Genomic DNA, 26,387 nt, shown 5'->3' with positions numbered 1-26,387 from the left:
CCCATGACATACCGAAGATGATGGAGAGTGGCCTAGCAATGACCTCCGCCAGCTCCCTCAGCACCCTTGGGTGCATTCCATCCGGACCCATCGATTTATGGATGTCCAGATTACGCAACTGATCCCTAACCCAATCCTCATCTACCGTGGCAAACTCCTCCTCTATCTTGACTTCTTCTGGGGCTATATGAATCTGGGGCTCGTGGGGAAAGCCTGCAGGAGTAAAGACAGAGGCAAAGAAGGCGTTCAGCACCTCTGCCTTCTTTATATCCTCTGTCACCAGGGCTCCCATCTCATTCATCAGTGGGCCAATATTGCCTCTAGTGTTAGATTTGTTAGCTATGTATTTGAAAAAGCCCTTTCTATTATCCTTAACCTGACTTGCAAGGTTAAGTTCCAAGGAGGCCTTAGCTTTCCTAATTGCCTCCCTACATCCTCTGACAACAGACCTATATTCCTCCCAAGTGACCAGCCCCTCCTTCCATGATCTGTAGATTTTCCTCTTCCACTTGAGTTTGCCCAGTAGTTCCTTTTTTAACCATGCAGGTCTCCTAGCTCCCTTACTAGATTTCCTAACCATTGGGATGCTCTGATCCTGTGCTCACAAGAAGTGGTCCTTGAATGTTGACCAGCTGTCTTGAGCCCCTTTACCTTCTAGCACCCTGTCCCATGGGATTTCCCTTAACAGTTGATTAAGGAGGCCAAAGTTTGCCTTGTGGAAATCCAGGGTTCTGATCCTGCTGGGTATTCTGTTCCTTCCACACAGGATCCTGAACTCCACCATCTCGTGGTCACTGCAGCCAAGGCTACCATTGACCACCACTGCTTCAACAAGGCCCTCCTTGTTAGTTAATACAAGATCCAGCAGCGCTCCTCTTCTAGTCGGCTTGTCCACCATTTGCATTAAGAAGTTATCATCAATGCACTGGAGGAACCTCCTAGACTGTGAAAGGCTGGCTGTGTAAGTCTTCCAGCAGATATCGGGGTAGTTAAAATCTCCCATGAGGACTAGGGCCTGTAGTTGTGAGGCTGCTTTCAACTGCCTGTAGAAAGCCTCATCAACTTCCTCATCTTGATCTGGAGGTCTGTAGTAGACCCCCACAACTGTATCACCCACACCAGCCTGCCCCTTAATTCTTACCCACAGACTTTCAACTCGCCCCTCATCGGCCCCTGCACAAAACTCAATACATTCTAGTTGCTCTCTCACATAAAGAGCAACTCCACCACCTCGCTTCCCCGTCCTATCTTTCCTAAAAAGCACATAGCCATCCATGGCCACATTCCAGTCATGTGAGCTGTCCCACCATGTCTCTGTTATTGCTACCAGATCATAACCCTTAGCCCGTACACAGACCTCTAACTCTTCCTGCTTATTCCCCATACTGCGTGCATTAGCATACAGGCATTTCAGGAAGCAAACAGAGCACTCTGGTGGGACCAAATCCTCCTCAGACCACCTGCCTTCGGGCCCTGGTGTGTTCCTCTTGGGCTTGTCCCTAACAGACCCAGTTTTCTCCCCTTCCCCCTTCACATCTAGTTTAAAGCTCTCTCAATGAGCCCTGCCAAGTCCTGCCCCAAAAGCCTCTTCCCCCTCTGGGACAAGTGCATCCCACCTGCCACCATCAGGCCAGGTGTCTCATATATCAGCCCATGATCAAAAAAACCAAAACCCTGTCTTTGGCACCAGTCTCTTAGCCATTCATTGACCTGTAACCTCTTCCTATTTACCTCCCCACCCATTCTTGCAGGAGGTATGGAGGCAAACACGACTTGCGCTCCAGAGCCCCTAACCAGCCGTCCCAGGGCCCTGAAGTCTCTCTTCATTGCCCTTACGTTTCGTGTAATGATTTCGTCACTGCCAACCTGAAAAATCAGCAGTGGGTAGTAATCGGAGGACTCTACAAGATTAGGGAGTTTCCTTTTAACATCCCTAATGCGAGCCCCGGGGAGGCAGCAGACCTCCCTGTGGGATGGGTCCGGTCGACAGATGGGCCCTTCTGTTCCCCTCAGAAGGGAGTCGCCCACCACAATTACTCTCCTTTCCTTCTTGATTGAAGAAGTCCTAAGGACTCGGGGTGACTGACGAGTCCTAGGTGCTTCATTAGATAAGACTACTCCTTCAACTTCATTTTCCTGTCCCTGAATTTCTAAGGCCTCATATCTATTGTTCAAGGGCAATTGGGAGGGCAGGAGAGGTTGGGAGGATTTTTTCTTGCCTCTACGAGGTCGGACCTCCTTCCATTCCTTCATATCTCTTAAGTCCTCTACTTCTGTCTGGTGACAGGAGGGGAGGGGATCCGTCGCTTTCTCAACCTCCTCAACCTCTTGCATCTGCCCCTGCCTCAGGGTACAACTCCACCAGTCTATTTCTCTCTCACACTCTCTAATGGTCCGTAGTCTTTCAACCTCCTCTGTCAGTTCAACCACCTGCCTGAGGAGATCGTTTACTTGCTCACACCGCACACATGTGTTCTCACTGTCTCCCTCCGATACCAGTGCCAGGCTCAGGCATTCACTGCAGCCAGAGACCTGCACGGCTGCGTGCCTGCTTGGGAGCTCCGTCTGAGTCCCCACATTCTTCTTCACTATGGTTTTCGGGCGCGTTGCAACCATGATCTATCTAGCTACTAGTTTGCCTGTCTTGCTATGAGGCACCCACTGCTCCCTGCCTGCCCTCGCGCCTGCCCTCGCGCCTCTTCCTGTGAAGGCCGCTGCCGCTCTCTGCTCTGCGCTGCCGCGTGCTCAGAGGAGGCTGCCAAATGGCCGCTTTTTAAACCTTGCCACCGTTCGCAGCCACGCCTCCTGGCACGTCAGCCTCCCTTTTCTCTCAGGATTCCCGCTCAGACTCGGGTCTCCTGGCTCTCTCCTGGCTCTGCCCCGGCTTCACCGTCTCCAGGAAGCCCGGCTCCCTCTCAAATCCTCAGCAATCTAAAGGAACAGCTCCCACCGCTGCCGGTGCCGCTGCCGCTCTCTGCTCTGCGCTGCCGCGTGCTCCTGGGAAGAAGACAGAGCTGGTAAAAGACACACCAGAGTTTAAGGTGCAGTGCCACAGAAGGCTATTTCAAACCATTGTTTCTTCATTCTGTGTTCAGTCATTTCATTACCTTAACAAAACTTAACAAATCAGCATGACCACAGCTCCTAGAAAGCACATAGGAAAGCACAGAAATCTCCACCTTGGTGCATGCATCTACACGTGATGGGTGGCAGCCAAGAGGAAAGCAGCCAGACAGTATCTTTGTTGGTGATAACAATGGTGGCCAGGGCACGTGACATTTTCAATAGTGTTGGTTTCAGGCAGAAAAAGCCAAATATTAAAATGTAGTCTAGAAATATTATAAGTACTGAAATGAAATAGAGGAATACACTGTTTTTGAACAGAGGCACAGAAGTTATTCGAGGTCAAAAGAGCACAAAAATGGTTTGAGGTCACACTGACAATCTTGAGAATCTAAGGCTGCGTGCCTATATATAGGGCTAGATTTCAGGGCTAGATTTATCTTGATCTCCCTAGGTTTCAGGACTGCAACCTTGAAAAGAGAGTAGATGGTTACTGGGAACAGTACAGAGAATTCAAACCAAGTTACAGGGGACTAAGAATTAGTTTTTAATAATGCAACAGAAGACCATGACCACAGGCACTGGACAGCTTTGGAAAGATTGGTGCTGTGAGACTAAAGTTAAACAAATGCAGATGATAAGGGAGTGTAATGCAAAAGGCATGGAAGGGAGACAAAGGAACCTAGCAAAGATCATAATGCTATGGCCATTATTGAATACTTGCTTGAACAAAGAAAGAAAGGATGCAATGACTTCTTGGAACTGTGCTTTAAAGCTGAAATTTATTAATAATGTAGTTGCTTGAACCAGCAACCTTAGAGCATGACTGCTCAAAAACATTCAAAGAACAACAGATGCAAACCTTAAGAGAGTGCTGGGGAAACTGAAGGATTTAATTAAAGAGGCCCTAGTCCTGAAAAACTATGACAATTAGCACAAAAGTAACTTTTCCATTGATGCATCCCAGGAGAGTATTGGCACAACAGTCTTTCAATAACATAGTTGAAGCTGGAGACAAGTGGCTAATGCATCATGGCCACTAACAAAAACTACGTGTAAATATGCTGAAAGAATGAAGGAGACTTTGGCCTTAAGCCATGGCTGTAAAAAAAATTCCTTTATTTATGGGATACCACTGTTAGCTGAAACTGACCATAAACCACGTACTGTGATTGCCAAGATAGGCCTGATAAATACCTCCTGGAGAACACAAAGATTGTTTTTTCAGCTACAAAAGTATGTTTTACAAATTGAGTAAGCCTGGGTGAGATTTGGTGGTTACAGGCAAACTCCTGATAATCTTACAAAACTTTCAGGCATTGATCATGGATGTGCCAAGCCTCCCAGAAAACAAAACAAAACAAAACAAAACAAAAACAAGCAAGCAACTGAAACAAACCACTCACCACTTGCAGGCAAAACATAGATACTGACTGCCAGTACCTCTAATGATTCTGAGATAATTACAAAGCTAATTCAGGCTTTGGCACAAAGCTGCCAGTTCTATATTGGAGCCCTTCATTGTACCTGGGCAGTGAGCTCTGAAGAGTTTGTGTCAATTTTTAAAGAAGTTGGGATGGAGAAATCAAGAGTGACATTAAAGCAATTCAATATTATTCAAAAACTTTGCTTATGCCAGAAATACAGGACAACTTCTGCTAAAAGAACCCACACAGAGGGCTAAAGAAAAAGAGGTTTGTGTAAATTTTCTTGTAATGTTTATTTTTTTAATAAATAATAACAATGAAAATGTATTATTATTATTGTTGTTGTTGCTGTTTCTATTGTTACAATTGTTTCCCCAACAGTGGTCTTCCTAGAAATTACTGCAGCCAAACAGACAACCATGTACTCCATACTAATTTTAACTAAACCTGACACACCAAGCAACTAACTACTGCCAGCAGGCCACAATGCAGCAGGTGTCTCTGAAGTACAGATTTAGCTTTAACACCGTAAGTTCCTGGTACTTTCAGACTTCCAGGGCTAATGGAGAAACGTCAGAAGAATATAATGCTGCCTGTAAAATAGATTATTAGGGAACGAGGCTGATCCCTGTTTAGCACCAGAGTAGACGGATGTGGGGAACTGTTGTCTTGCAAGGGCAAGCTGGGGCACACTGTGCTGCAGAGGGGCACTTGCTGCACTGGGCTGGCAGTTCACATTCAGGGCAGTGGTTAACAGAGCTCCAGACTCCCTTTTCATCAGCGATGCCTAGATGCTTACCCTACAGACAATTTCTGTGCTGTTATGGACAAATGCCCATTACCGGTATGACTGTTCAACAACAAATACAAACATGCAACAGAATATCAGAAGAGTATTTTATCACAGTTTTATCTGTATCTACACAGGTGTATTTGCAGAGGTGGAAAAACTATTTAAGAACTTGCTGGCAAATTCTACTTCAGGAACCATGTCCAATGAAGACAATCCTTACAGGATGCTTTTTGAAGATAAGAGTTAATTCCTAGTTAGCAAACAAAATTATTTTTACCATTGCTGATCCTGAAGTACTATCATCTGTTTTCACATTTAAAATGGACTTCAAACCCCCACTAAAGAAAAACTAGAAAACATTAATCCTGATGGCAAATGCAAGGAACACTCAGTGCATCATTTTTTCAACCTTTTTAGGGACAATATGGGCTTTGGTTCTTTTTATTATTATTATTTTTAATTATTTTTTTTCCATAAAGTACAGAGCTGGCATTTCAAACGTCCAAATTAATAGAAATCAGGAGTATCAGTGGAAACATCACCAACTTCATTTAAAACCTGGCCCCAGGCACCCTGTTGAGCAGAAGGAAGCTTGGAGCAACTTCAGCTGCACAGGGAGACCTCGATGCAAGATTAGGGCTGGCTTGGCTGTTGGTTGACCACATCCTTTTCCTACACAGTGGGTGTCCAGGGCTGTACCAGAGGCTACCAGCAGGTCATTATCTGTGATAAGGATGCCATCATATGCAGAGGGAGCTCTTGACAAAAAGCTGTCTGTCAAATAAACAGTGGGTCAGTATGTCTTCAGGGAGAGCTGGATGCTTTCTCCCCTTTGCTTTGTTTTTGTGAATGTGAAGGAAAGAAATTGTTTGAGATACAGAGTTAGTTATTTGTTTTGCTATTATGAAGCTGCAAAATGCTTAGGCAAGATTTATTTAATGCTGAAAGCTAAGCTTACAGGTCTTTTTATTTTTTGAAGGGCCTGGTGATTTGAGCCTACAGGAGACAAAACAGATTCAGTTTGCTGCATTTCCTTTCTTTGGAGTTTTATTACTTCTTCTGTGTTTATTTGTTACCTCTTCTAAATACAGAAGCCTTTTTTTTGAAAGTATTTTTCAGAGGTAACCAATTAAAAAAACACCGTGTGCATTCATTATGTTGATTGATTCACATACAATTGTGTTTTCTATTGTGCAGCTCATCTGGAGCGTGCAATTTCTGAATTTTCTTCTAGAAAGGAATATGGAGAATGGATGTACTATCCTTACACTTCCTGCCATTCTGCACTTAGTTTACTGATAGATATAATTTATGACAAAATAAAATTGCTGTAATTCATCAACACATTAATATCTGAGATAAGCACACAAAACTGATTCCAAAATGGAGTAAGATTTGTAGGAATCTGACATGTCTCCCCAGTCTCATATTAATAGTTGAGGACAATGGAGTTCAGGCCATCTGTAGGAAATAATGATAACATGAAAGTTAATAAGTCCTTTACATCAGAGGTAAGCAGGGGCTTGAGAGTGCTTCAGCCCTGAGCAGAGGGAGGGGAATGCCAAGCTACTTTTGCCTTGAATACTCCTTATCACCTCTGTGAAGAAATGGGAAGACATTGAGAGGAGACAAAAGCTTTGTTTGCGTTTACTGTGGGCCAAATTTGTCTCTAGTGCAACCTGAGAACACTGTGGAGTTTTGCTTCATTGTTACTGTTAACACATAAAATTCAGAAAAGATTTTTGTTAGTATTCCTTGGGAAGAATTTATCTGCTGGCAGCAATTCAAAGTAAAGGAAGATTTATACATTGGAGTCCCATTTTGTATTCCTTGGGTAGAATTTCAAATTTCCTCCACTTTCACCTCCAAGGAGTCATTAGTGTTTATCAGGTAAATAATCTGTAAAAGACAGATTATGCCTCTATAAATCCATTATAATTACACTAATTTCGAAAGTGTTACTAAAGATTTATGCCCATGTGTGGGCATCAGCTTGTGACACCATGTAACTGAGCTCACAGCTGGTAAGCTTTCTAAGGAAGATTTAAAATACTACCTCAGGGGAAAACAGCCCTTCCATGTGCTTTTTTTTTTTTTTTTTTTCTGATCTCTATGTCCTCACCTTTCATTATAATGAAGTATTTTATATAAATACAATGTGAGGTAATGACACCAACTGAGAAGGAAAATAAATTCACACTAGAATATCAAGCTGAAGTCTTCCCACCTGCTTTTTATTAACACAGACTGCCATTTTAGATTATTTAGCATCATATTCTTGTTAAATTTAGCCCATCGCTTCCCCCTTTACCTTGCCTGTTTGACAAAAAACTTTCTTCTCAGTGCATTTCAGTACCAGGCACATGAGTTCCAACCAGCAGACTAAATTCTCTTGGAGAAGGTGCACTCATCAGCTATTTTCGGATGCATATTCAGACACTAATGCACATTTCTGTGCCCATGGACCATTTAAAAGCATTGGTTCAGCTTTCACTGACACTAGGCTGAAGCCTGTGATGTACTGTAAATTCTTCTTCAGAGATGCTCACAGGAGTCCCAGTCAGAGGCCCTGGAACAATTTGTGGCACTGCTTTAGAGACAATATGACGCCCATAATTTATTGTGCAAAACGTACAGAGATAATGGATTATAACAAAATGAACACTCTAAATTAATGAAGATTGCACTTATTTACTGACTCATACCGACCTAGAGATACTAAATATCTACATAGCTAGTCTCACAAATGTCTTAAATTGCTATTGTTTCAACTATAAAGTTATCTCTTCAAAGACTGTGTTAGCAAAAAGGGAAAGAATTAGCATGTTCATTTGTGAGAATGAACATAATAATTTTTGTGGGAGGAAGTGCAATCATGTAGGCTCCAGAGAGCTATAATTTGGGTTATTTTTTCATGTAATGGAAGCATGGATAGAAGCTGTGCTCCAGACCAAGAGCTGAAAGGTGTAGAATGTCTGCACTCACAAGAAGCATGAGTGAATATCCTATTACTGGTGATCATACCATGAACGTCAAATCAGCAGACTCACTTAAAGTGCCAAAATACTCAAGAGTGTAAGTGATGGAAAAAAGCCCACGTCACCTTAGAGAAAATAAATTGTTGGAGGAAAAGGATAATAGAAAGAAAAGCACATGATCAGGTACATCAAACACTTTCACAACTAGAAGTTTATTATGCAAATATACACACAGAATCATAGTATGGTTTGGGTTGGAAAGGACCTCAAAACCATCTAGTTCCAACCCCCCTGCATAAGCAGGACACTTTTGAGTAGACCAGGTTGCTCCAAGCCCCATCTGACCTGTCCTTGAACACTTCCAGGGATGAAGCATCTATAATCTCCTTGGGCAACCTGCTCCACTGTTTCACCACCCTCACACTAAAGAATTTCTTCCTTATGTCTAATATAAATCTCCCCTCTTCCAGTTTAAAACCATTACTCCTTGTCTTATCACTACATGCCCTTATATGAAGGTCTTCTCCCACTTTCCTGTAGCCCCTTCAGGTACTGGAAGGCCACTATAACGTCTCCCCAGAGCCTTCTCTTCTCCAGGCTGAAAAAACCCAGCTCTCTCAGCCTGTCTTTTCTTTTTTCTGTTCTCACATCTCAGTTGAAGTATCCTTAGTTAGTAGATTACTCATATATGTCACTCTTGTTTTTTTTTTAAAAATCTGCTTTTTACTTCAACGAAGTAGGTGGGGAAAAAACATAGACAGAAATGTTTCTGTATTTGACAAGATTTCCTGCTGGCAGAGACAGATCACACAACAATGAGTGGAGGGCAGTGCCTGTCCTCATCATCCTGATCAGCCAGGGAGAAGACTGGTTACAGCTCACTTAATTAATGCATCTAAGAGGTAAGTTCATAAGGGAATAAGGGCAAACAGTCCCCAGAGGATTAGGAAAGGTGGTGGGATCAATGGTTAACAACAAGATGTCTGGTGCCCAAAGCAACCTCTAGTCCTTCCTCTCACAAGGCAGCAGGTTTACCAGTAAACATAGAATAATAGATTCATTTAGGTTGGAAAAGATCTTTAAGATCATCATGTCCAATTGTTAACCTAACACTGCCAAGTCTACCACTAAACCATATCCCTAGTTGCCACATCTATACATCTTTTAAATACCTCCAGGAATGGTGACCCAACCACCTTTCTGGGCAGCTTGATCCAATGCTTAATAAGTCTTTCAATTGACATTTTTTTCCTAACATCCAATCTGAAACTCCCCTGTCACAACCTGAGACTATTTCTTCTTGTCCTATCACTTGTTATTTGGGAGAAGGGACCAACTCCTGCCTTGCTCCAAACTCCTTTCAGATCGGTGTAGAGAGTGATAAAGTCTCTGCTCAGCTTTCTTTTTTTCCAGGCTAAACAACTCCAGTTTTCTCAGCTGCTCATCACAGACTTTTTCTCCAGAACCTTCACCAGGTTTGTTGCCCTTCTGTGGACACACTCCAGCAAGTCAGAGTCCTCCTTGAAGTGAGGGGCCCAAAACTGAACACAGCACTTGAGGAATGTCTCATCACTGAAAAGTACAGAGCAATGATCACTTCCTCTGTCCTATTCGACACACTATTTCTGACACAAGCCAGGACGCCATGAGCCTTCTTAGCCACCTTCTTGGCCACCTGGACACACCACACTGCTGCCTCATGTTCAGCCAGCTGCCAGTCAACATCCCCAGGTCATGGGGATGTGCAGGACATGGCACTTGACCTTGTTGAACCTCATACAATTGGCCTTGACCCTTCAATCCAGCCTGCCCAGCTCCCTCTGCAGAGCCTTCCTACCCTCAGGTAGATCAACACTCTCTCTTAACTTAGTGTCATCTACAAACTTACTGAGGGTACACTCAATCCCCTCATCCAGATCACTGATAAAGGTATTAAAGAGAACTGACTCCAACACTGAGTCCTGGGGAACACCACTGGTGATTGGCCACAAGCTGGATTTAACTCAAATACCACAACTCTCTTGACCAGTCATCCAGCCAGTTTTTTACCCAGTAAAGAGTGTACTCATCCAAGCCAGGAGCAGAGAGTTTCTCTGGGAGAATGCTGTGGAACATGATGTCAAAAAAACACCTCTTTTATGGTCTGCTGTATGGTACAGGGATGAGTTTGTGTGAATGCTCTCCTTCAAATCATCCCAGTCAACACAGGGTACCTCATCATGTTTCTTTCCTCACCCATCCCTCACAATAAATTTCCATCTTTTCTTGCAAACCTGAAAGTAATCTCTCATTAACTTGGAAGAAATGTAAATGCTGGGCTCCCAGTGTCTGTTAATGCCTCCAGATGTTCTCCCATTTGCACTACAGGGTGATACAGCAAGAAGACTAAGTGTGACTGGCTGTGCTCCTCTTCTCGCACAGACATAATTTCTCAAATTCCATCTTGGTTCCCACAGGAAACGTTTCCAAAAAAACTTTCTGGAAGGCTTCTCAGTTAATTGCTAGTTCATCTTCAAAACTACTCAGTCATTTTTAAAAACATTGGGTTCAGATCCCAGACACTTCACTTTTTGAACTTGCAGATGTTAGTAAGTGGACCCAGGATGTTGTTACTATCTTGGGGTTTGCTACAGAGAATCTTTTCTATGCAGGTGTCCCAGAGGACCAGCTGAAGTATGACAAAGAAGGAGCTTTGTGTTTTGGCTGTCATTCCTGCGTAGAAGCTTATACAAGTAAAAAGCCGTTTGACTGATAAAGCTGCACTGATGCACTAAATTAGCACAAAAATATTCCAAGACAACAGTATCGTTCTTGTTCTATGTATTCAGATAAGTTTGTTAGTGATTTTATTCCTGGTAAACACAAAAGGTAAAGCTTCTTGTAGGAACTGAAGGCACTGGTGTGTACTTAATTTAGATCCCATGAATAACTAATTTTGCCCTGCTTGTAAGTGTTCTGTTAATTTGATCCAGCCCTGAAGGAGTTTGTTCAGAGCAAATCATGCTCTATTCTCCAGCAGTGGCTGGGGCACTGGCCTTACTGGTCCTGAGATAACAGACCTACAAGTGCTTAACGGACACAAAGACTGCAGAAGCAATCTCTGGGAGCAGCAAGGCTCTGCCTTAATTTTGGCAAGGAAATTAATGGGAAAATAACCTGACAGTTGGGGGATGGAGAGTAAGACCAGGCTGGGATGTCCATAAAAAGGAGAAATTAAATTAATTAAATTAATCCTAGAGAAATTAAATTAATTCAAGACCTATGAGGGCTTCAGGTTGTTGATTTTGAAGTTGCCCATGTATGGAATGAGTTTAAGGAGTATATTATAGTCCTAATTAATAATACTTTGCCTCAGATTTTGCTCAGTCACCTACCCAGGTCCCTCTCTATTGCACTTCCAATTTTAGATAGATGTTTTCCAATTCCTGTTTCATTGCATAGTCAAATAACAGTGAGTACATCTAAAAGCAAAGAACAGTGACTTCAACAAGTCCAGTACTGAGCAACCACTTCTCTCCTAACACTGATGCATTTCTCTAGTTGTGGTATTCCTGGCAACCACATATCGGGTCCTGCAGTTGGGCCACAACCCCAGGCAAGGCTACAGGCTTGGGGAAGTGTGGCTGGAAAGTGTCTGGCAGAAAAGGACCTGGGGGTTCTGGTTGACAAGTAGCTGAATATGAGCCAGCAGGGTGCCCAGGTGGCCGAGAAAGCCAGTGGCATCCTGGCTTGTATTAGAAATAGTGTGACCAGCAGAAGTAGAGAGGTGATTGTCCCCCTGTACTCAGCACTGGTGAGGCCACACCTGGAGTATTGTGTCCAGTTTTGGGCACCTCAATTCAAGAGAGATAATGAGGTGCTGGAGCAAGTACAGAGGAGGGCAACGAAGCTGGTGAAGGGCCTAGAGAATCAATCTTATGAAGAATGCTTGAAGGAGCTGGGAATGTTCCGTTTGTGAAAGAGGAGGGTGAGGGGAGACCTCATCAGTCTCTACAGCTATCTGAAAGGCCATTGTAGAGAGGTCGGTGCGGGTCTCTTTTCACAGGTAATTAGCAACAGAACAAGAGAGAATGGCTTCAAGCTGCAACAAGGGAGGTTTAGACTGGACATTAGGAAAAAATAATTCACACTGGAATAGGCTGCCCAGGGAGGTGGTTGAGTCACCATCCCTGGATGTGTTTATGGGTCGTTTGGATGTGGTGTTGGTGGATATGGTTTAGGGAAGAACTTTGTAGAGTAGGGATGATGGTTGGACTCGGTGATCCCAAGGGTCTTTTCCAACCTGAATGGTTCTGATTCTATCATTCTGTATTTCACCAATGCCTAGTGCTGTCTTTGCCAACAAAAAATCTGCTCTCCTCTAGTTTTGCAGACACTTCTTCCTTGCTTGAACAGCTTACAGAAACTACTTTTTTACCACATCCAAGCAGCCAACTGAAGTGTGTTAAAAAATATTTTCCTTCCAAGTCATTAACATGAGGGTACCTGTGGTTTCACTAAATATTTCTAACAAAGATTGCAGAGCCTATGCTACGAATATGAAGGGGATATTTCCAAAGTCCTGGAAAAGGGAGTCATCTCAGTAATGCCAGCTCAGATTAAAAACCCATTAGACTAAGACAAATGCAGTAGAAGATTGCAGATGCTACTACTCAAAATTTGAGCATTACAGCTCCAACTGAAGCAGCAACGAGAGTTGGATATTAACTTCGTATAATTCATTACCAGGTATTTTGTATTTCTGGGGCTGGACATGTAGATAATAATGAGATTTGAAAAGTCTATTTCAATCATAGTCTTCTACAATTTAGTCACTGCTTGAAAATATTTTCAGAACAATTTTTTGAGGCAAATATCATCCTACAGGCTGTAAGCAAACCATTAGATATGAACACAATATATTCAGGACCCAGTTTCCTAATCTACATTGTTTCTGTGCTCTGACTGGATAAAGAGAACTTTTCCAAGGAGTTTTCTTCTGCAGATACTAATATTCCTGAATTAGATTTCTAATTTGTACTTTAAGTATATAATGTTTGCTTAAATGTTGCTGTTCTGGAAAATGGTTTTGGAACTACTTTTGGTTGCTACAAGAGACACTGAAAATGGAAAAAAAAAGAGATATTAAAACATTTTGAACAATTGAAAGAATGTGAATAATTTCAGATAATCTTCTGAATGTTTTTATATTATTGTTTCAGTGAAAAGCAAGGGAAGCTAGGCTTACAAAAACACTGAAATAAATAGGCCCTTTCAGATATACTGAATAGTTTGAATTTATCTTAACATTTCTTGCAAGACAATCTATGTGGAAGCTCATAAAAACTGAAATAATTAGCATAATAATTTCTAATATTTGTTTTCTTGAAATGTACTCAGATTATCATTACTTGGCAAAACACTTGCTAAAAAGATGTCACTTTCTTAAAAAAAAAAATCCCCAGTTACACAGTAAATACTGAAAATAGCACATATGCTGAAAGAATAATGAGGATTTCCAGTGTACAACCTGCTAGTCTACAAATCATATAATATTTTCTGGAATCACCCTCAAATTCTGGTGGTCATATTTTGATCCCTATCATCCAGCAAGTATATTCTTTTTACATTATAAAGGCCTGGTACTTCCTTACACCACACTACATTATTTTTTGCATGGTTTTGCTCACAAATATATAGTGAAGCACCCCTAATCAACTTGTATCCTAGTTTCCCACAAGTCTGCTCTGTCGGTTAGGAGCTCCATTTTCTGTCCAGGGGATTTCCTTCATTTATTTAACTGCTAGTATCATGTTTCACCCTTTCCTCAGATCCAAGGAGCCCCAGGTCTTCCACACCTACTTTAATAATATTCTTCTTAAAGGGGATCAGACAGCAGAGGCTTCTGCTAAGGCACCTTGACCCCTCCTTACCCTAGCATCTCATTTGGAAATTATTTGAAAATTATTATTTTAACTATGAATTATATGCACAGTAAGGGGAGATGGCACATAACTCAGCACTTCGGAGAAGCTCTTGCAATCACCATACATGACCACTCATCCTGAACATTTTCAGCCTGATTTAGAGGTTTTCAGGAGGAAAAATAGTTTCAGAGGATAGTGCTTCTTCTCCACTGTAATGTAGTGAGAAATCTGTATGTTACTAGCACATGGTGACCTCACACACAATATACTGCATATTTCTCTACTTGTGGACAAAGCATGATATACATTTGCAAGTTCTTATTCCTCTTTTCAACAATGTTTCAATATTTTTATAAGAATTGTAACACTTAAAACACCATCATAACCAGCTTAGTAACTCACCCTGGAGGTAAATAGTAAAGGTGACAGGAGAACAAAATGCTGCCTCCCTGCAAATTAAAGGCTATATTCTCTTACCTTTCACTGAACCAGACAAAAATGTCATATCCTACAGACATTCCTATGGGGGCAGGTGCCTCACAGCTGAATACACATGATGTGAAAGGCTGTTTCACACACATGAGCTTTAAGTCCCTACTCACCCTCACTATCCTTCAAGGCTCTTACCTTCTACCAGGACACAGCAGCACAAATTTCCCTTCGTTTTCTCTTTCCCTGACAATGTCCTGTAAGCAACCTATATTTTCTTGTCATTCTAGATAGCAGCCGAAGTGCAGCAGGAAGATGGATCAGTGTGCAGACCTTCAAAAATCACATAGTTCTCTCCCCACAATTATTTCCTATATCTATACCTTGTACAAAGCAGCACAAAACCAAACCAAACCAAAACAAAACCACAAAAACATTTATTTCTGTAAAATAGGAGATCACAGGCACGTCCTTTACCTAGGGGGTGAGTTAATGAAGTTGTTCAGTAACAGATGACCCAAGCAGCTGTAACAGACAGCAGCAGATCTCTCTTTGAAGCATTTTAGCAAACTCAGACCTGATCAACACTGAAGTAAGAAATATGATTCAACTATTAAAAAGAGACTGCCTCAGTTCTCAGATCACCTCTCAATTGGTAGTTTCAGAGCTTATCTAAAGGAATTTTTCACTTGCAGGTTTCCTACCCTTTTTATAGCAAGAAGTAGTATGTAGTATCTAAAAATAACTTGTACCATAGTCCTCAATTCTGCAGCTGTCCCACTGGAGAACAGTGACAGGGTTACAAGCTTTTGCCTCAAGCAAAACCAGATAATTGTGAGAAAGGCTGTAAGAGCTGCCAGTGCCTCTTCCTAATAATTGGGCAAAGTGGGAAAAAGCTGCAGGCAAAATGCCATGCTAGTTCCATTAGGGGAGCTAATAGAAAATGTCAGCAACTTTCATGGCAAAGGGGTTATGTTTTGTCTCATTAGGCCTTTACTGAAGTTGGTAGAATAGAAAATATTTGCTGTCCAACATAGTGGAATCTGGTGGTGTTCTGTATCATATCAGTGGATCTGTCAAATGGAAAGAAAAAAATGCCATTATCCTTTTTCATAGATTTAGAGGATTTCAGACCAGGAAAAATCATTATGATTATCCTGCTCGGTTTGTGCAGCAAAGTCCAAGGATATTTACTCGCAATTCCCCTGTCAAATCTGTATCTTGTGGATGAAATACAATGTAATCTCTTCAATACCACACATTTTTCAATTAATGACATTGAAGTAGCTGAGAATACCTCATGTCCCCAGGTAAACAGGACCAGCAGTCAAACACTCCCCTGAGTATCTCCATGAATTTATCCAGTAGAAGTCACCTGCCATCAAACCTTGTGATCTCTTTGTCTACTAGATTAAAGACCTCTCTCTCTCCTATCACAAATTTATTTTTCTATGTAGGTGTGCATCAGCTGCAGTAACTTACATCTTTAATCTTCTCCCTCTGCCTGACAAGCTAAGTAGACCTGCATATGCTTTTTACTTTAAGACAGGCCTGCCAGATGTTGGATCTTCTTGTTAATCTTTTGTGGTCCCTTCCTAAATTTCCAGCACTGTCCTGAAATGCAGCCATCAGACTGGACACAACCTTCCATCTCCACAGCTGTGCTCAATACCCCATTGTTTAGGTAAGCCTTGTTTTCCCAGTAAAGGAACAGGAAGGAACTGATGCTGGCTTCAGTACACGCCCAGGTAGAGAGTACGTGTTATCTGGAGCACAGCCCCCTGCCCAGCAAGCTGGGGTCCAGGCTGAGCTGCTCCATCTCCTTGCCTCTCTGGATGAACAACAGCAGTGAACAAGCAGAGGTGTGTCACTGACATTCACATGCAAATTGTAAATTTACATCTAATTTCTATCTACAATATTTGTGCTCTGCACATGAGTATACTAAAGGTCATTTTAAAAACTGATATTGAAACAAAAATCTCATCCCTTAATCTCTACAAACTCAAGAGCAAACAAAACCTCCAGTCCTGCATACTTCTCCCTACAGGAAGACTTTCATTTTCTATAGCACATGTTAAGGTCTACCCATGAAGAGCACCTGTAGAACAGCTTTACGTGGTAGTTGCATCACTAAAATCAACTAGACTTTTGACACAGGTGGAATTATCCACATGCAAAATTGCTTGCAGTTTCAAAGTCCACAGTGCTTACCCTAGGCAAGTACAGAAAAGTACAGGTAAAGACCTAATAGTTTTCCTAGCATGCAAATCCCCCCCTTTTTTTTTTAAATCAGTAGGATTATTGTTGCAAAGGTCTGCCTATGCAAAGCCAATTATGGGATTGAAGCAGAAGTTAACACACAAAATCAGAATATAGAGAAAGGTAATCCTCTTTTTCCAATGTAGGGCCATATTTGTGACAGAAGATGATGGACTAGTGCAGGGAGACAAAGGGCTGCAAAGGGAAATGGCCACTAAGACACATATAGAGCCACTACCAGGAGAAAAACCCATCTGGGCAGGAGTGGAAAGTCTACTGAAGTTAGAAAAAAGCAACACATAGCCTTTCCATTTACCTTAGCAAGCTTTAGACCAGACACTGAACTACACCTTCGATTTATTTCAACCTGAAAAAGCAAAAGTGATCTCATTCTTTGAAAGACTGAGGCAATGCAGTGGGATATGAATTTCAAGACAGTGCTAGGATTGTTTTGCAGAGCCTCCCAAGTGTCTTTCAACACTTGAAAAATGTTTTCTTTAGTAGGGGAGCCCTTGAAGTCCCATGTGGTATTTTGCCATGGGAGACTGATCAAACAGTATGCCTCACTCAGGGGCCTTGTGGGCCATGAAAGGCCACCAATGCAGCCAAGCGGCGGTACTTGCACTGCACAGCTGGGGATGTGTTTGGAAGGACACAATAGAGGGCTACTGTAGGGAAATAGCTGTCATTTCAAAAGCATATGCTTCCATTATGAGAGAAGAAGCTTGTAAGGAGTTTGTCACAAAAGTAGTGGGGGCTGTTATGTGTAGGATTAACATGACATCCCATACACATCTTTTGAATTGCAGATGAGTCTTCTCCAAGAAAAAATATGTCTAACTGAATTACACAGGGCCTTTGCTCTGCTTATACCCTGTGTTCTGCAGGGGGCCATTCAGCAGTGCACTGAGAGGTTCTCCTCAGTGCTGGGACTGTCTGGGTAGGGTTCTGAATGTGAGTCTCCTCATCAAGGCTGTTCCCATACAGACCTGTCTACATCCAGCCACTACAGATTTCACTTACTGGAAATTCCTGTGAAAATCGAGTAACATACCACATCTGCTATACAACATCTCTTTCAAGCTTATATCAATTGCTAGAAAGAAAAATATTCTTTGCTGAAACAATTAATGTCATCCAGCTCTAAAATGAAGGTTGTTGCCTATTCCACTCAGACTTCTCAGGCTGGGAATTTCCTTCTAGCAGCAAAGATTTTGTAAGTTCTGCAGTTCTGACAACAGTTTCCTTTTACTATTCATAGGTCAAGACTGCAAGATAATTATTGTGAAATCATCATTATAGCACTCAAAGCACATAAAAATGGTGGCTCTTATCTAGAAGGCAGCATGTACGATATAGAAAGGTCACCTCACTCATACTTCCCCAACGCTTTCTACTGTGTTTGTAGGACAGAGACTCACAGAGGTCTCAGATACAACCAGGAATCCTTTGGACTGGCTGCTGTACAGAGAAATGGATGAGGACTCTTCTCTTCAGGAGGATACACACAGAAAAGACACACCAAACAGGGAATCTAACAGGTTGTAAGAAGTCAAGTATAAAGGCATCAGCAGATCCTAGAGTACAATCCCATGAAGTAATTCTAAAGTTCCCTTGCCTTTTCATAGCATTTATCTTTCATGCCTTCAGTAGGACCCTGGTGTCAATAACCCTCATCTTCCTCATAATTTCAACTATTAAATACAGGTGAGGACCCAAACCCTTCCCAAAGTGAGGAATTTTGTGCAGCATAGCAACCGCTGATACCAGTAACTACTACCTCTGAAGCACCACATCATATATTATGATGGCAAGGCACATGATGGGAAGGTGGAAGGGATTTATCACCCTCAGAGCCTCCCAAGCAGCACAGGTTATTGATCAAAACTGAAAGAAGAGAAAAAACAAGCATTATATTAGCTTTACTGCTATAAAAGAGAGATCAGGGGGCAGTAACTGCCTGTTATTTCTCTTCCTTTGCAGCCAGCCTTATCAGTGTCCAGACTCAGCCATTCCCTCTAAAAAGATGCCTCTCAGAAGGCTGGTATCATAGGTTCACAGCCAACAAAGAGGCCAGTATCTCTGCACCATTGCTCCTGAATATGCTCTGTAGAAGCAAGTACCTCACCTAGTGCATGATCTGCCCTGCCAGCATCTGTATCCTTGTCACACAGTGCTCAGGACCTTCCCAATGGTTTATGCAGATGCTGTGCACTACACAGCAGATAATTTTATTTCAAGGCAAGATCAGATCACCTCTCCTGGTCCTTTTGCTACATGAGCTTTCAGACTTTCAAAGGTATACCTCACAGCCATCTTTAAGTCACTCAAGACACTAATTAGGCAGCATTTTTCCAAGTGTCCTTAGATATGCCTCACTACTAGTGGCAATAGGAGATATGTGAAGTCATCATAGGGTGAAAGCTAACACTATCATTATTTACATTAACTGTGTCACAAAGAGCTATTAAGGGAACACAGGTGAAAACTAACACAGCAGATTTTCACAGCACTCTGCCTCAGTGTTAAGAAACCTACCACTAAGTGGGACAAAATAAGTGGGTTACATTTACCAGAACTTGGAGGACAGCAGATAAGTAATACTTCCTAACTATGAACTCTGAGGCCAGGTGCAGGGTGTTAGTGATAAGACTGTTATTTATGCCCATGCAATGCAGAGCTCAGCACACTGACAGCCACCATTAACCTCTGGAGGTTTAATGAATTACACCTCCAACAACAGAACTTTTGAAATAGTTACACACTGCAGGAGTGAAGGAAGGTCTCCTGTTTGCAATGCTCAGCAAAGTCCTTGGAAGGAGTTGCCTTTAAGTGATGCCTGGGAGTAAAATGAAAGCCACCTCATCTTTGAGATGGATTTGGACTGATGAAGTGACCTTGCAAGGTGTTTTTGATGCAATTTTTCTTCCCTTGTGGGACAAGGTTAAAGGACATAGAAGGAGAAGTGATAGAGCATTTGTGAGACTAATCACAATTGCTGAGGTCCAAATTCACACGTTAGTTCCTGAAGAAGCTTTGCAGCTTCGATTATTTTCTAGTGAAAACACCCTCTTTCAAAATAGAGTACATGATTATCTGTTTCACTAAAATAGTCCTTTTTACCTGCAGATAATCAGCCAAGAGTTGAAGGTAAATCTGCTCAAAGTGATTTTGGAAAGTTTTATTACCATTCCTAAGGGGGCATTAGGGTGTGCAAAAGGGAAGCTCTGCAACAGCTGGAAAGGTGGGTCCTGCTCACACAACCTATTGCCACAGTGACCCAGAGGAAAATTCGGTTTTGCTGCCAGCACCTTCAAGAGTCCCATTAAAATGAGTTGCTACTTTGCTGAGTCATTAAGGCACGTATTACGGTTGAAAAAATTCCCAAAATCGATCAAGTGTAGTACCCAGCAAGACTTGCTTACCTGTGGCAGACTAGCTCAGAATCATGTCCCCAGCTTGTCAGCACAAGGAAGGCTCTACTATGAGCCCTTCAGGTAGGTACATCTTTTTCTCTTTTGCTGTTTTTTAAAACTTTGATGATCTCTAAAACATCAGGAAAGCCAAGTGTTTATTATCAACACAAAATTACAGTATAATTGTTCTTAAATATAATATGCTTTTCAGATTTATTTATTTTTTTAAATACTGTCAAAAGCATTATGTAAAAGTTCTGTAGTTAACAATGCCTCCCTCCTACTACCCTGTACATGAGTGATGTTTAAAAGCCTTAGCCTGCACTTGGACCCATTCAGCTAGATCCTGGCTTGAACCACATTAACACATCAGGCTATAGGACCACTGACTGGGATTTGGAACAATGTCCTCCTTCAAATGGATCATGTATCAGCTTGCAGCTTCCTATATTAAATCAATGGGCCTAAGTTTAATAGCAGTTCCTTTAAAAAATGTCACTTCACTGGCATGGTTGTGTTGGAGAACACATTCGATTTGGAAGTATGCTGGGGCTATTTTTTCTGTCAAGATCATCTACTCTGTCAGGCTACAGCAACCCCAAATTGTACCCCATATTCTTGGGTTAACATTTCAAAGGTTTCCCCTTTTTCTGTGACTACACATCTTGACCTTTGACATCTTCATATGAAAGAGAACAATAGGTGAAGAAGCGGTAATTTCTTAACTCCTTTAGGCAGAGGTCAGGCAGGGTGTTAAGCTGAGAGTTAAGGTAACAATGCAGCAGAAGGTCCCATTGTGAGCGCTTTGTGTGTCGGTGAACTTGATTCATACTTAGTTGAACAGAGGAACTCTCAGCTATTTCAGGAATGTCAGCAATTTTGTCATAAAGCAACTTTGATCTTGCTCCAATTTCCCAGGCTCATTCATTAGCTGAGCATGTGGAGGGTAAGATAGGCTCTCTTTTCTTACAGACTGACAGCCTGCTGCTTAAATAAATCACCTACTTTTCTCTCTGTCCTTCTCATAATAAAACAATCCCTCACAGGTCCTCTTGCCATAAGATGAAACTTTTGAGTCCAAAGAAATTTCTCTCTGATGCATGGGATAAGAGGAATGTCTTTGATTTTTGAAACTGACAGTCAGATTCTATAAACATACCACCCCAAAGCTGATCAGTCCTCATCTCCCCACCAATGTAACATGAGACATGCTGGTGACCTTTTGATACTTTTGACAATGTGGAGTTGAAGAAGTTTCTACCCTTAAAAAAAAAAAAAAAAAGCAAAGGAAAAAAAAAAAAAAGCTCTTGTCTTTGTCCTGCCAGCTCTGTACGTTTTTAAGTGTGGAGCACTCTGCTTTTTCCATCTGAACAGGCTGTCTTACACCAGGACTGTCAAGGTACTCCCTGAGCCTCCCACAGCAGTGCAAGAACCAGCTGGAATAAACATTTCACATGCTGTTTGTTCTCTCACTCTCTCTATAGGGGTGGAACATGTGCAGACAATCAACTGTCTCGGCAGGGTTTAGAGTAAGGGGCTTTTTTTCTCTATTCTGAGTTGGGATAGAAATTAATTTTCTAAGCTATCTTTAATTTGCACTATTATTATAATAATACTTTTAAAACAAGGACACTTTTCTCTAAGCACTTTTTTTTTTTTCCTTTCCCAAACAATTAAAACTCATTTCCTACCTCCTCTCCTGTCCCTGCTGCGAAGCAGGAAGTCCCCTTTTAAAAAAATGTTAAGTGATGTAGAGAAAAGCTAATTGATTCATCCAAAGGTCAGAGGGTGTCAACAGTGGAAGGAGAAAATTAAGCAGAGCATCCCAAGTCTCCTCTGTTTGCCCTTAGGAAACATAGAGTCATCAGGGTTGAAAAGGAGCTCTTAAGATCATCTAGTCGAACTGCCCCTGCTAAAGCTGGATCACCTACAGTAGATCGCAAAAGAAGATGTTCAGATGAGTTTTGAATGTCTCCAGAGAATGAGACTCCACAACCATACTCTGCCTCAGGTGTCCTCTACCACAACACCTAGATTTTTCAATTCCTTTCAGTTCCTTTTTACTCAGATCCCAGCTTTTCAGTCTCCCAGAGTTCCTCGCTTTGCAAACAGCATCTTCATGTTCTCAAACAAAAAACACTCGGATCTCACCAGCACAGTTAAATCTCCTAATCTTACACATAGTTACCTTAGGAAACGAAATCACAAGCACACTTGTTCAAACAATCTTTGTGCCAGCTTTGTCCACGTTTTAATCTTATAAAAATGGTTTCACTACAGAAAGGGATTCAGAAACATGTTTATGAACATTTTCCAATAATTTTTTAAGATTAGAGTTGAAGTATTATAATTGCCAAGTGATAAGATTTTGGAAGAGGTGGTGGCAAGAGTATCCTGTGGATCCATCTCCTCATAGCCCTTCTCTGCATCTCTTTCCATTTCAGTAAAGCCTTGGAGGTGAAAGATGCATGACGCACAGCCCTTGGGTGTTCCAGGAGTTTTATGAGTACCAGTTCTGACTAGATGCAGAACATTCATCAGGGTCACCATAAGCCTGCTTTGCTAGGATGTGGTGAAGACTGTCTGTACAGTTATCCAACTATGTGCAATAAGGGTCAGCATAATGGGAGAGAGAGAGCAATGTTTTCCATTGATCCCTGCAGGTGTCAGAGGCATTACCTCTTTTTTATTTATTATTATTTATTTTTTCCCTATGTTTTTATAGGCCCGCAGTGAAAAACATGGTATCTTCTACTTGCTTTCAACTCCAAACTGCTGTATATCAGAAAGCAGAAATTACACTTTGTGCTTCTAAAAACAGCCTCTCCCAGTGCTCTGTATATGAAAGGAGAGGTGCTGCAGGGAGTAATAAAAATCTCTTCTTCTTTGGATATTGCATTTAAAACTACTTAGCTTGAAGCTTCCTTGGACAATGAAAATATTTTCTCCTGTGATGCTAGAGGATCTGCTACAGTCTTGCTATGTTGCACAATAAATCAAACTGTTCAAGTACGCTATAATAAAAATACTTGCTTTGAAGTACAACCTTAGAAGTCTAATTTCCTCGTGGTAACAATGATGTCTTATCATAGTGTTTTTTTCCTCCAGCCTCTTTTCTCTGTTTGGTTGTTTTGTTAACATGTGTGGCTGTCTAACAACTGGATTTTGGATTTCAGATCTTTTGGCAAGAGAAAGCACTAAAACGCCATATACATCCTAGAAACCTCATACCACCCAAGTAGCTGTTACGTCAACTGGCTAGTGTAAGCCTACCCAGATAATTCCTCCCTCTTCCTCCCCCCAGATGGCTGCTAACCCTTTAGTCATCAATACAAAATGACAGAAATTCTTTTCCACTGCTACTATTACAGAAACATCCAGGGCAGGAGATATAAATCCACATGCAAATAAGATCCATGTGGTTTTGCTGGAAAGGAAAGGTATTTTAATTAAATAATGAGCTAAGGCTCTTTCGTGGTGAACAGAATGATCAGCTCAATGATTAAAAGTATGTTTACACACACAAACACGCGTACATGAATGCATGCATACTTACACATTTTTTTGTAGGCTGTTTATGATGCTACTGGTTTGATGTAAGCCTTTCCCTCTAGGAAAACAGAAGCAGTACAAAGAGGTAGTCACTAATTTTGTGTATATGTTGATGGAAGAGGTGTATACTTTGAAGAGGACAAGGCTGTAATTTACCACTTGTTGCACAATACTATTACCACTTGGTATGGACTTTACTAACGTGTTTCTTCACTGCTGGTGGATGTGACTTAAGTGAGCAATAAATTGAGGGATCCCAGATTGTACCCCTGTAGAGATTAAGTCCCGGAGCCAGCCATTAAAAATGGAAGCACCAGCATGGTGGCATGGGCAGCTGCAGCTCCTCCAGGCAAGGCTGGTCTCAGCTTTATATGCCCTAAGACAGAAGTGGCAGGAGCTGGATGCTAAAGGAGAAGGAAAAAACATCAAGGCTGTGAAAATGTGGGAGAGCAGAGGCATAGACTCTTCCTGTTTCCACAGGCATACCTCCTGCCTTCTGTCCATCTGAATCTGTGAACTTCCTTAGCCCATGTGCCATGCTCCACTAAACTTCCTATCCCTCACTATGGCATGGAAACATCAAAGCATGACAAGAAGAATTCCCCAAAATAAGGCAGCTAATTAGACAATGCTGAAAATAATAGGCATGCAAAGCATTGCAAGTAACATTGCTATTGTTTAAACTACCGAGGAAAAAAAAGAGACTGTTTTCACTAGTCTTTTCTTTACCAAGATGACCATCACAGATTGTCTGCATAATAAAACATACCATGTAGATAACCTGTAACCAGCAAGCTGAATGAAACTTATCCACTTGCAATGGTGACTGTCTTCCAAAGACCCAAATTATTTATTGTTATAAAATCTCTTTGGCTCAACTCAAATAATATTTAAAGTCATTTAAAGTTCACCATTCTGAATTCCAGCTGCATATGTAGGACCCTAAAAGGCACCATTCTTGGTAAATTACTCAATATCTGAAATTCAGCTGCATCTACACAATTTAAAGCTTAATCCTGTACCTATACATGAATATGAATGGAAATATAATTAGGAATATTTCTGGTTGAGAAAATCTGTGACGATCAATAGGAATGGTGCATATAGCAGCATTGCCAATGCCATGACTTTAAGTTGACCAGGTAACAGTCACGCCCGAGACTAGAAAGACATCTCCTATCCCTGATGGAAACTGTGTACAGGGGTCTGTTCTTAAGCTCTGATGAGGTTTGAGCTGTTCACTCAACTCCCCACTCCCTCCCCCCACACACTCTGGAATACAGACAACACAAAGAGCCGTGCTTGCTCCAATTTCTTCCTCACCAACCACCAGCACACCTCTCCTTCCCCAGCACAGCTCTCCTCCCCCAAGTCCTTCTCTGCTCAGGTGTTACATCGATACGTTAATGGCAAAGGCACATTTATTGTCCCTCTAATGGCTCCTTGGTTGGTTTTGGAGCAAGGAGAGCTTCTCAGCTTCTTACTGGAGCCACTCCTGGGGCCCTTCCACGGCTACCAAAAAAACCTCCCAAACCAGAACAAGCTCAAATTTCCCTTTAATTTTTTTTGGCCATTTACCAAACTCTTACCATAGTGAGGAGTGTTGAAATAAATGCCTCCGGCTTTACACATTGCAGACCCTGGGACATAGCTGTAATGTTTAACAGTAATGTTTCAAGGTCCTGCTCATCAGTGCCAAATTCATCAATCTACTTTCTTCAGAGCATGAAAAAAAAAAAAAATCTTCTTCAGTTATTTATCTTTTCTGGAAGTTTTTAGATCTTCTGTAGTTGAAACTTTAGTATTTCTTTACCCGGGGAGACTGACAAGAGTAGAAGGGGTATCTGAAGCTAATTAAAAGTAAGTCATGTGAATAAGAAGCTACAAAGAAAGCTATTAATAATGCCTGAGAAACCAAGACAGCTTCAGGATCTGGCCAATTTGTACAGCTTTTGCATTAAATCGTAGAACACTGAGCCTTCTGATTGAAGGCCAATTCCAAGGAGATAAGTGATGGTAAAGGACTGGCAACTATCTCATTATTCCTGTTTCAGTTTGCACAGATGCCACCCCATTTGTTTCAGACTGGTAGGGACTGCTTTAGAGTGATCACAAATCAAAAGGAACACCGATATTTTAAGTACAACAACACAGTATCATTTTTTCTTGACGAGACCAAGGTAATACTGGCTGTGTAAATTGTATTTTTTAATGTCAGTAATTACAGAAGTAACATAGCTAGCAATTTCTAACCATCTCAATCTAGCTACTAGTGTACTGCATGGCATGCATCCACTGAGACACCATTGTTTTTCCCTTAGAATAGAAAAGAATAGTATTTCAATTAGGCTGAAATCTAAAAACCTAATCTAGGTTTGCTTCTTATATATTGGTCCTGAATATCAAACTAATAAAAATTCCAAGCCAAAATAGTATATTCTCTATCTCTTTATATATATAAGCATACATCTGTGTATGTATGCAATTATGTGTACATATATATTGAGATACTATATAATTTAACTGTATTTATTCAAGAAGTCTACTTACATTATTCAGTT

Source organism: Apus apus, chromosome Z, assembly GCF_020740795.1.
Source record: "Apus apus isolate bApuApu2 chromosome Z, bApuApu2.pri.cur, whole genome shotgun sequence".
NCBI classification, from domain to species: Eukaryota; Metazoa; Chordata; class Aves; order Apodiformes; family Apodidae; genus Apus; species Apus apus.
This window is presented reverse-complemented; position numbering follows the sequence as displayed.